Source organism: Seriola aureovittata, chromosome 11 (genome assembly GCF_021018895.1).
Source record: "Seriola aureovittata isolate HTS-2021-v1 ecotype China chromosome 11, ASM2101889v1, whole genome shotgun sequence".
NCBI classification, from domain to species: domain Eukaryota; kingdom Metazoa; phylum Chordata; class Actinopteri; order Carangiformes; family Carangidae; genus Seriola; species Seriola aureovittata.
Window position 1 is genome coordinate 13,471,028 of NC_079374.1, and position 11,239 is coordinate 13,482,266.

The 11,239-nt window shown below is 41.4% G+C and overlaps 1 long non-coding RNA gene across 1 annotated transcript; it reads left to right on the top strand.

The window, feature by feature from the left end:
* The first annotated feature begins 2,352 nt into the window (after nt 1-2,352).
* Nucleotides 2,353-5,659, top strand: LOC130178033 (uncharacterized). Its single transcript, XR_008829102.1, has 3 exons — nt 2,353-2,464; nt 2,562-2,665; nt 4,925-5,659. It is a non-coding gene; the product is annotated as an uncharacterized LOC130178033 (long non-coding RNA).
* The last annotated feature ends 5,580 nt before the right edge of the window (nt 5,660-11,239 follow it).

Below are 11,239 nucleotides of genomic sequence, written 5' to 3' on the forward strand. Positions count from 1 at the left end.
AAAATCCACAATCCTCGTTCCGTACAAAAATACAATCCAAGATTTGTGTGTAGTTAACGTGAGGCTTGAGCAGTCTGAGTCAGTCAAAGCAAGTGGATATCCTGCACGATTATAGTAAAGAATTCCCTGGTCTTGTTTCGCCGGACAGTGTTTCCACGCTGAATGGTGTGGGAGGCTCGATGGTAATGAAAAGTCTGTAACTTTAGACAAGAACATCTTGGCTTCTCTCAGCCTCATATTAGCTTAGATAAACTTATGTTTCTGCATAGAACAAGTGGAGTGTGGATTTTGCCCCCCATCACCTTGGAAGTGCATTAGGAAGAGATCTCTTAGCAGCTGGTAAGAACGGGACGAATAATTACACCTAGAAACCCTTTGTTAGGGTTTGTATGGGCACAATTGCTCTAAGACAGACCTGAAAAACTGAGGAGAAGAAAAAAAATCTATGGGGTCCATGTTTGTTTATATCGTGTGTTTTTTTGTGTGTTAACTCTGTTTAAAAACAAGTCAGGGCTGTCAGTCATGCACAAATACACACACCTGCAGAAACAGACAAAAAACAAAGATTCAAATCAATAATAATAAAGTAAAACATTGAATTTTTTTAAAGCTCTCAGATAGTGATATCAGTATCTGCCTCAGAAATTCAGCATCTGTCGGCCTTTTGCACAAAAGGATGTTCCGTGGTCGACTATTTTTGTTATTCATTTTGAGAAGGGGACAGGTGATAGAAGATTTACTTTGGCCTTGCTCATTTTCAGTCATCAAACGTGTGTTATACTGTTATAGATTATGGCTTATATTTTATGTAAAGCAGCAGCAAAAAGAATTGTGCACTGATGTATCTTACTGTAACATCTTTTCTTTTTTCTTTTTTTTGCCAATGGATGAACAGGTTTAGCACAGACATCGATGGCTGCTGTGGAAACGACTTGATTATCACCTCGTTTTGACAGGATGAATGTATTATCAAAGGCAATTAAGGTGTCACCAGTGTTTGCACAGAGAGATGGATGACGCTTTGATGATCATGATGAAAAGCTATATATTGACCCAGAATGAACTGTCATCCCGCTTATCTGACATACATTCACACAGCTGTTTGCTCTGCTTGTTTTATTGTTGAAAATGTGATCGTAGCTTGTTTTTTTTTTTTTTGGGGGGGGGGGGGGGATTGACACAAACAAATGCAACAAGTGATTATTTTTTATCAATATGAGTCAAGTGTGGTTATGGGTCATAATTGGTGAAATATTGTGCAACAACACAACACACACGAGTGCAAAAACAGTAATGAGGCCTTGGTGTGGGGGCTCGGGGGGGGGGGGGGGGGGGGGGTGGGGCTTTTCAACATGCATCCTGATTGGCTGGAGACATACACACCCATATGTTCTTTCAAGGAGGAAACCATTTCCTTAAGGCTCTCCCCATGTAAGTACAGCATGTCTCCCATGACTTTATTTACAGTCAAAAACTCTTAAGTGTGTGCATTAGTGCCAGAGATTTATCACTCAAGCCCGTTTCATTTGAGAGGCGCTGTAACTCTTCATCTCTGTGCTCTGTAATAAGTGCAGAAAAATGTACACTAATGTAGCCGTCAGAGGAGTTTCTATGAAATCTGCTCTAATCTGGATGTCTGCTGATGGCTAGTGTGGAAGGGAAGTGCAGAGTAATGGCATTGGTAATTGGGAAAATGGGTCACTTGGGATATGAGGTGTTTGCAGGTGGAGTTAATGGAGGGATTGCTTTGGTTAAGGGCGAATATGAATCACGGATAATGTGTTCAAAATACGGATGGCCATGCTGTCACTTCAGTTCGTACAGCCTGGACTGACAGGTTTATACAACTGACAGATTGAGGTCATGGATCTAAACTAATACTCCTTATATCCTAATGGAAGTTTGCTTCACATTGAAATCTCATGTAGGAAATTAGATTAATCCAGGTACCTGGTTACTTGTAAAAGACAATATTTAGTGAGAGGGCCAAGTGTTTACTGCCGGCCCTGTGTACATGTTTTGGTTAATTATTATTTCCACAGGAAATCCCTGTATCCAGCCACAACCCCCATCTAAAACACACTGACACAGAAACACACACACACACAGAAACACACACAATATTGAATGCAGCTGCATCTCCCAGAGGGGAAAGGGTAATTTGTCCAGCTCAGAAATAAGGGTCTCTACATTTCTCTCAGCAGGATGATGAAAAACATGAAACCGTGCTGCTAATGAAAAGAACACTCAGGATGTGTATTATTATTCCATCAGTCTCACCTAGTGAGCCCTGGCCCAGGTCCACACCAGAGGAAGGGCCACCGCTTTTCCACCCTCTCCTTTCAGAGTGATCTCGTGGTAGGCTGCCACTCGCAGATTTCCTCTTCATTCATTCCACAGGAATTTGGCTGCCATTTCCTGAGCAGAGGAGAAGGTTTGACTGGCTTCGTGCAGGGCCAAGCTGGTATTTATCTAACCACACACTGGGCTTGATTCATGTGAAACAAGCACGCCCTGTAAACAGTCTCATTACTGAACTCCAACACTTCATTACTCAACAGGCCGAGTCACTGGCTGGAGAGGGGAGCCTAAGATGGTGTAAAGCGTGGTTTGAGCACATTTGCCTCGATACATCCGCAAGGGGACTGATGGATTTATCTCTGAGGTAATATGATCTTAACACATGGGCGATGTGGCTGATCCCGGCCAAGGTAATCTCTGAGAGAACAAAGTTAAAAGTGGCTGCTGCATGACTCAGCCTCCATGCTGACAACTGGATTTTACAGTACAGCACTTAGCTTGCTTATTACATACTGGCACCCATGTATGAGTGAGGGGTGAGGATTTAATCCTTACCACAGGGTGCAGGATGTCTAATGAGGGTGTTGGTCGGCCCAGACCTGAAGCACTTACACCAGCACATTGAAACCTCAACAAATCCACCCCTGCAGCAATGCTAACCTTGTATCCTCATTAGCTTTCAGCTAGCACCGTCAACATGACAATTTGCTATACAACAAATCAATGTAATGTAATCTAATACCTGATTTGATTTAATTGTGACAAAAACAGACATATTCATTGCTTCTTAACCACATTACGTTTATCACTGTGGGAATCACAAATTATTTCCTAATATCCTCTGTCATCTAATCTCTTGCATTTACACAACAGGAATCTAGGAGGGAATCATTGCCCCTCTAAATCTATTTGTCGCACCACTCAAACTCACAGTTCTGCTCACGGTGGGTCACCTGTAATTTGTAATGTTAAATAAAGGGCAATTCATTTCCTGCGGGGCTGAGCAGTAACCCTGACTAATACTGAATCAGCCATAGACTGAAATTCATTAGACACAAGGTGCCCGGCTGTTTCTGTCGTATGCAGACATGAATATTACAGCAGGCCGAGAAGTTGTGACAGTCCACACAATAGTTACAGCAGATCTCTTTATGTGAAGGCACAGGACACTGTTAATAAAGAGGAGAGAAATTAATCTGTGCAAGATAATATGATTATCAGCAGAGTCTGGCTGTAATGTTATTATTTATTATTGATAATATTTATCACCATGGCCATTCTTGCTCTTGAAATTCACACATTTATACTTGGTGCAGTATTTTTTTTTTATTGTGACAGTAGAAGCTTGTATATTGAGGTGAATGGATTAATAATTTGTAAAAGAAAAAGAGGGGCAGCGCTCTTAAAACATGAAGAATGATGCTGTGAAATAATAAGTGTCATAAAAGCAAAAGCCTGTGTTAATAGTAGCTCCACTTTACATAAGATTTTTTAAGGACTCACCAATATTACTCGAATTTAAGGACTTAATATGTATCACTTATACAGTGTGCAACTAGAAGAAAGATGATACGTGTATTTGGCATCACTTCATTTGACTTCACATGAAAAGCTCTTTACAGACAACCCTTAACAATCATTCTCAGCTAAACTCTTGACTATTAAATTTACATCCATACAGTAAATAAAAAAAAAGACCAGCTGTGTCTCTTCACATACGGTACAGTGAAGCAGCAGTGTATCGGAGCAGAGCTTCGGGCGCATCTTTGAGGAATGAGTGTCCAGTAGGATCTGGCCATAGTGCAAGCCCTGCTGCAGAGCAGGGACTGTGTTGCTGTCTGGCTGTATTCACCTGAGCCAAACAAATGGTTGTGTCAAGCTATCTCTGTACATATACCCCTCCAGTCCAGAAAGCTCCATTTTTCAGCTGGAAGCGGCTGGCAAACGACTATGGAGGGAGGTGCGTGACCCTGATGACTTCAGTGGCACAGCAACCAACTGTGAGACAGAAATTGATTTTGAAAATACAGACCATGTGCCTGGGAACTGTGGGATGTTTCCCATGGGCGCTCTGATCTGATAAAGGACTATAAAATGTAGTTATCCCAAATAACAAAACATCTTGGATACAAAATATACACTCAAATAAGGATCCTGGCATTTTGATAGGCTTGCAGGGTTTATTTATTTATTTTTTGGATGTACCCTGTATTTAATGCCAAAAATGAAACCGGTCTCACAAACATAGCATGACTATTTGCTTTTTCCATAGAACTGAAATAATAAATTTAAAAAGCAGCTCTAAGTGCTCCTGATGTGAAACTTGTTAAACTCAGACAGACATTGACCCTTCACTTCAGCAGCAGTGGAGGTTGGAGTTTGTAAATGTTTGAGGCTGCGCGGCAACACTTGCATCTGCCAAGGCAAACTACAGTGTTGCCTCTGTTAATGTAGCATAGAAATGATTATGACAGGCTTCATCAGTCCTTCTGATCTCGGAGAAAGGCGGCATTTAGTGCAGTGTATAGTGGTTTGTAAAAAAAAAAAAAAAAAATGTTGCCATGTCTCCAGCTTTCTATTTGCAGCTGGGATCACAGAGCTGATTTCTGCCTTGTGTTTACAGTTCTGGTCCTGCCAAGAAGAGGGAAACAAGCAGGGGGATTGACACTCGAGGAGAACAAGTGGTCATGTGGTTATCAGATCAGATCAACTGGGAGTAAACGTGTGTGTGGGGAAATCGGTACATCGTATGGAAAGACATCAAGGTTAATGTGTCACTATGACTGATTTGCTGGAGAAAAATGTGACAAATGACCCAGAATACCTAAAAATAAAGAAAATGTGTGAGGAAAAACTCTTACATTTCTTCATTCCCAAATAACATGCGACTTATATCCATGTTAACATAGTCTGCGGGATAGAAACACACAGAAACATGAGCAAAGAACAGGGTGAAAAGTTTCAGTGCAGATCACTTTCCCTCTACAGTGTTTTCAGGCAGATGGCTCTGTGCCCTGCCAGCAGAGGGAGCAGTTTGTGCAGCCTCTCAGCTTCATTGTCATGTCCAGCCTCCTGTCTGGGCCCTGCTGTTTGGCTTCCTTGACAGCCCTAAATCACATAAATAGACTGAGAGAGAAGCATCTGCATTCCACAAAAGTTGTACGGTCCTGCCGCGGTCTTGTTGAATATTTCGTGGCACGCATGAAAGCAGGGGAACCAGGTTAAGTGAGTGAAGTTTTTACACAGTTTAACAGACACAGTTTGCGGCAGCATTATAGAAAAAGAAGTGATTATAAATTTGCAGAAGAACCTGCATAATGTAAGGATATTCATTATATGATCACATTCTCTATTAAGTGGTATTCTCTATGTATGTGTTCTCCATTATTACTTTTAAAAACAAATTGTAAAATAACATTTTTATTTGCACTGTGACAATAAAAAAGGTACTGTAAAAGATATTGTATATTAGCACAATAAAAAGATAAAAATAAAATGAAATAAAATAGAAAAAGTGTCTGTTTTTCATTGAGTCCACTTTGAATCACTATCTTTCTGTTGACATATGACACTGCAGCAGTCTGTGCTCTCCAGGATGTAGAGGAGGCTGCTCAGTCCAGCCACAAGGTGGTGCTCTAAGAGGAGATTTAGATGTGTTGACATCAAGCTGAGAGGCGGGAATTGTATTTATGTATTTATTGTGCTCTTACTACATTGTAATGCATGAAGCATGCAACCTGATATCTCTGCGATTGGACCCATATGAGCCTGTGTTAAATTTTATAACCAGGTTATTTATTTGCTTTGCAGCACAACCGTCTTCCTGCCTGCAAGAGAGTCTTCATGGTAAGAACAAAGGCAAGACGAGCAGTCTGCTCTGGATTCATGTTTGTCTGCTGAACGACAACATTTAGTGCCTCTAAAAAGGACAGGATACACAGAGCACAGGGAGAAAACAGTGAAACTGGGCTGGAATGGTGGTGGTGAACAATGCAGGAGGGTGGTTGCCAGGTTTTATGGTCTGGGATCCTGCTCCCAACCCCCACCACCAGGTCCCCTCTTCCTTCCTGCGATGTACTGTAGTTTACACATGAGCCACTATGAACCACATTTTCTGAGAGAAGCGAGGCAGAACAATGAGGCCGTGAAGAGAGAGGTGCCAGTGTAAAGCAGCGAGTAACACATGACATGTGGTTTGTAACACCTTCATGACGTCCTTCAGTATTAATCACTTTCACCTTTAGCTGTAATTCAAACCTTACATCCCACTGAGTGAGGGACACATGAGATATTTATGTAATTGTGATGCTGATGCAGAATTAGGGCAATGAGATCAAAACCTAAATCTCCTGTACATGTTCAAAATAGATATTTATATCTATTTCCTATTGATGTAGATTCATTTTACACAAAGACAATTAAATTAAATAAAATTGCATTTTTTTTCTGTTGTCTCACAGTGAACTTTATGAGACCGATGTGAAAATGTTTTCTAATTCACGCTTAGAACAGAAGCATGGATGTATCTAGTATATTTAAAGATTTGATTTAGTTGTATTTCCTGCTGGAATTTTTAATTTTGACTTCTTCACCAACAGTTCAGCCTCTATCACAAATACATGGAAATATTGGGAAGTTGTGGGAATACTGTAAAGTAAACAAGTTCTAAAAGGTTTTTCCCTGTTTAAAACGTACTAACTGAATATCTTTAAAGTATTTGTAGCAAGAGGACAGCTGTGAGACTGGACAATAATGAAAATGCATCATAATACTATTAAAAAAAAAACATACTTGATGTGAATGTTCCTTCCAAAGCAAAAGAAAACTGCATTGTTACAGACTTGGCCCTGTAAGTTAATGATGACAGCAGCAGCTTTGATTTTCACCAGTGCTCACAGACTGAGAAAACCAAGGTTGACCATGGCTTTTCATCCCCATCAACACACACACACACCCAGGGTGACGGGCCATGGAGGAACCTGTTTCTGACAGTGCCTTAACAGCTGGAACTGTGGTCATCCATCAGCACTGGGTTTGATAATAGGGCCGGCTCCCTGGTGGGTCATTGACACAGATGACAAACCTGTCTGAGGGAGTTATAGAGCTGCCAATCCCTCCACTTCGTGGCACTTACTCTGCCGACATTCACCCAATCACAGGCCGAGGGCTAAATTGAAAAACCCACTTCCACTAAAGTCTAAATACTGTCCGTGCTGATGGCATTTTCTAATAAAGCCATAATTCAAAAATGACACTGCTGTTTTTGGTTTGAAAACACTCTCCTACCTGCAGATAAAAGCTTTAACGTGACTTGTTGAGAGGTTTGCATGGGACTGTGAGACTGTAACTTCTGCACATTAGCACTCCATGTCACTGCTGAGCATACTGTGTGATTCCCTGCAACAGAAAACAATACACAGCCACACAGGCATTTACAACTCCAACTATATGACTGCAATAAAAGGCACGGCAAATGAGCCATTCTGGGAGCCCCAAGCCAGATGTTGAGTGAGTGGTGTGCGTAATAAGGCTTAATGAAGGGTTGGAGTTACCAAAGTGTCCAGGGAATGAGAGTGAATAAACACAACACATAAACAAGTCCTAAAAATTAAACTTGCCAATCTGAAACATGTTGCTTGCAACCGTTCCAGAGTAGATGGACATTTTTTTGTGATCATTTTCTCAGTCAATTGCATGTTATTTTCGGATATATAAGTAGAAAAAGTGCATCCTGGTATAGGCACACATTGTTCCCCGTCTTACTGTAAGCTCTGTGTAGGGTCTACTGAGGATCACCATGTTTTCAAGGTGACATTATCAACAATGAAAGGAGGCTTCCTGCACTGGGAGCCTCTCTGGTTTACAACTTCCTTCTTGTGGCGACAATCCTACCAAAATATGTGTCAGGTTGTTGAACAAGAGCGATGATGTCCCACACAAGTGGAAAGGCTGCACTCCCCGGACAAAGCACTCGTTTTATGCAATACTGAAATGAAACCGAAGCATGTACTGCGAATCTGCTCTCAACACTGACTCGATTAAAACCACAGTGCTCTCTCTCCCTCCATGTGCGTATTTTCACCTCACACGCTACAGTCGTGGTTAAACGAGCTGTTAATTGTTATCCTTGGCTCTCAGAGGACGGTAATGCTGGACATTGCTGCAAATGTTTTCCTGTAACCTCTTACAAGCCAGAGGGGAGGTCGCCGCCTCCTTCACACTGTGATAACGTGTCCTTATCAGCTCTGTGCTGAAATGAAGTGTTTGATGTTTGTGTGCAGTAGAAACGTGGTGGCATTAAATCAAGAGCGTAGTGGAAGTTGCAGCAGTAACTTATTCTTTATTATCCTCTCATTTGAAAGCACAAACGATGGCGCTCCGACAACAGGAAGCAGTGCGCAGGCCAGTGTGTTGGATTCATGTTGCGATGCAGTATTTCTGTGCATCTTCAAAGACCGAATTAGGGGGTTGGGTTGTGAGATGCATCGACTCTAACAGGGAGCAATACAACAAAATCTGACTTCAGCATTGCCTTCATCTCCTGTTTTCTTCCTCACTTCCAGCTGTGTGCAGGCTGAGTGCCTCGAACAACTTGATAGTGAAAGGACGTTGTTGTTCCTGTGAGCTCATAACAAGACAAGACAAATTAAGGAAAGGTTAAGAGACACTGGTTGTGGCACAGAGGTCCACTCACTTAAAGTGATGCATTGCAAAATTGCTTTCCTATTGGGCAGAACATTTATTTTGTGTGACGGGTGTAGGCTTACTGTGTCAGCAAACAGGCTCGGGCTTTGTGTGTAGGTGTTACCTGTGTTTCGAAGTATTTTTCTTGCTGGAAGTTTTAATGGTTGTGTTCGTTTCAGACTTGTGAGATTTCTTGAGCATTATCACGTCTCCATCCATGTCATAGGCACAAATTTCAATTTCAATTTTTGATTATATTTTAAGCCTGAATCGCATACCATGTTACACCATGTCTAATTCATTCATGTTATTCAGTTGATCCCTCAAGTCATTTTCTTTTTTCAAGAAATGCAGGTATAGCAGGTAATGTGTTTTCTTGTTTTGCCTCATTTGTGTCACAGACAATATGAATTCATGCAGAAACAAGGAGGAAGACGTTTATTTTACTGTCACAGCAACATATTGTAGTGATAATCTGACAGGTTCATTGCAGAGCAGCAGTTTGACTCTGATGACAGTAAGAAAATGAAGATGAGCCTGAAGCAGCTGATCGTGAGGATTAGGGTTTAGTGCCATCACATACAGTGTTTTAGAAACAGAATTGAAGCATTGATATGACAGTGTTAGCTCAGAGCTCTGGCATCTAAAATCTAATTTACAAAGATAATAATGTTCAGTTCTGACTGACAGTCAGAGAGATATTGATTTAACTATATGGTTATTATTGAAGATGTATTTGTGTTGAATTGGGCTGCATTATATTGAGACGTGTTTCAAATGTTTTGCCCTCCCTCATTTACAAACATAAGGAGGTAGAATATTAGAAACATATTTCAGTATAATGTGAACCAGTACAACACCTACCCCTGTCTGCAACCTCAGTAATAAACATGTAGTTAAACTAATACCTCTCTGACAGTGTCAACCAAAACTGAACATTATTATCTTTGCAAAGGTGGAACTTATGGCTGAGCTGTTACATTGGATTGCTTTGGATTTTACAGTTGTTCCTAACAAAGTGGTTGCTGAGTATATGTTACATTGGCTCTTGAGCAATAATCTGGGTTTAGTTTAAAATAGTTCTGTCGAGTCCTGAAGAAACAAATGAATGTGTTATGTGTTTTAACCACACTTGACTTGTAAAGACTGATATTCATACTTCAGGTTTATGTTCTGTGGTAACAACCACGTCTTACAAAATGCTGCAGACTGAACTGCCTCTGTTTCACTGATCCCATGCAAATGTGGGCGATCAAGTGGCTGGGTGTGAAGTGACCAATGCTGTGCCAGCGAGATAAGCCAGAGCTGAAAGTCAGACCTCTCCGGTTGGCCAGGTCAAGACATTTGAGTCAGACACACAGCAAATGGCACACTGTCTGTCTCACGTTACCACTGTCAGCGAGGGGGCCGAGGAGCTTTTCACCAACACCAGCGCCAATTTCTGAGGGGCTACACACACACACACACACACACACACACACACACACACACACACACACACACACACACACACACACACACACACACACACACACACACGAAGGAACAGTGTGCAGGAAGTACCTCATCACCGCACTGTTTCTATTTCCCAGAGCTGCAACAACCACAATGGTTTTCCCTACTGAATGAACTCATAACTGATAGTGAATAAAATATCACTCTTTATGTGTGTGTGTGTGTGTGTGTGTCTCTCTTACACACACACACACACACACACACACACACACACACACACACACACACACACACACACACACACACACACACACACACACACACACACGTCAAATTAAACCACACATGCTCTGTATAACAACGTTTCAGTGCCAAATAGAGGTTGTTTGATCATGATTTTGTTGAAGTGGGACAGTTTGGAGTCCTGTCTGCTGCTGAGCTTCTTCTTCACTTACACATGTATATTGAAGTTATATAACAAACCATAAAACTGATAAATCAAACAGTTGTACAGCCAGTCTCTGTGCGCCGCCTCTTTCCCCAACATAAACCACAGTATGTCACTAATGCCTAGGTCAGAGCTGAAAGGACTGCCAGGGTTTTTAGTAGCCTTGTAAATATTAAAGTCGGCTTGTAAAGTTTCATAAAGTGCTGAAATCTCTAACAGCTAATTTCTTTTACTATCGGTCTGCAGAAATTTACAAAGCTGTTGATGTGAAATCCTGTGCAGATTGACAGGCCATCTTATTACATGTTCAAAGAGTTGTAACTGTAGGCTGTGGTTCGTGCAGTGGCTGCC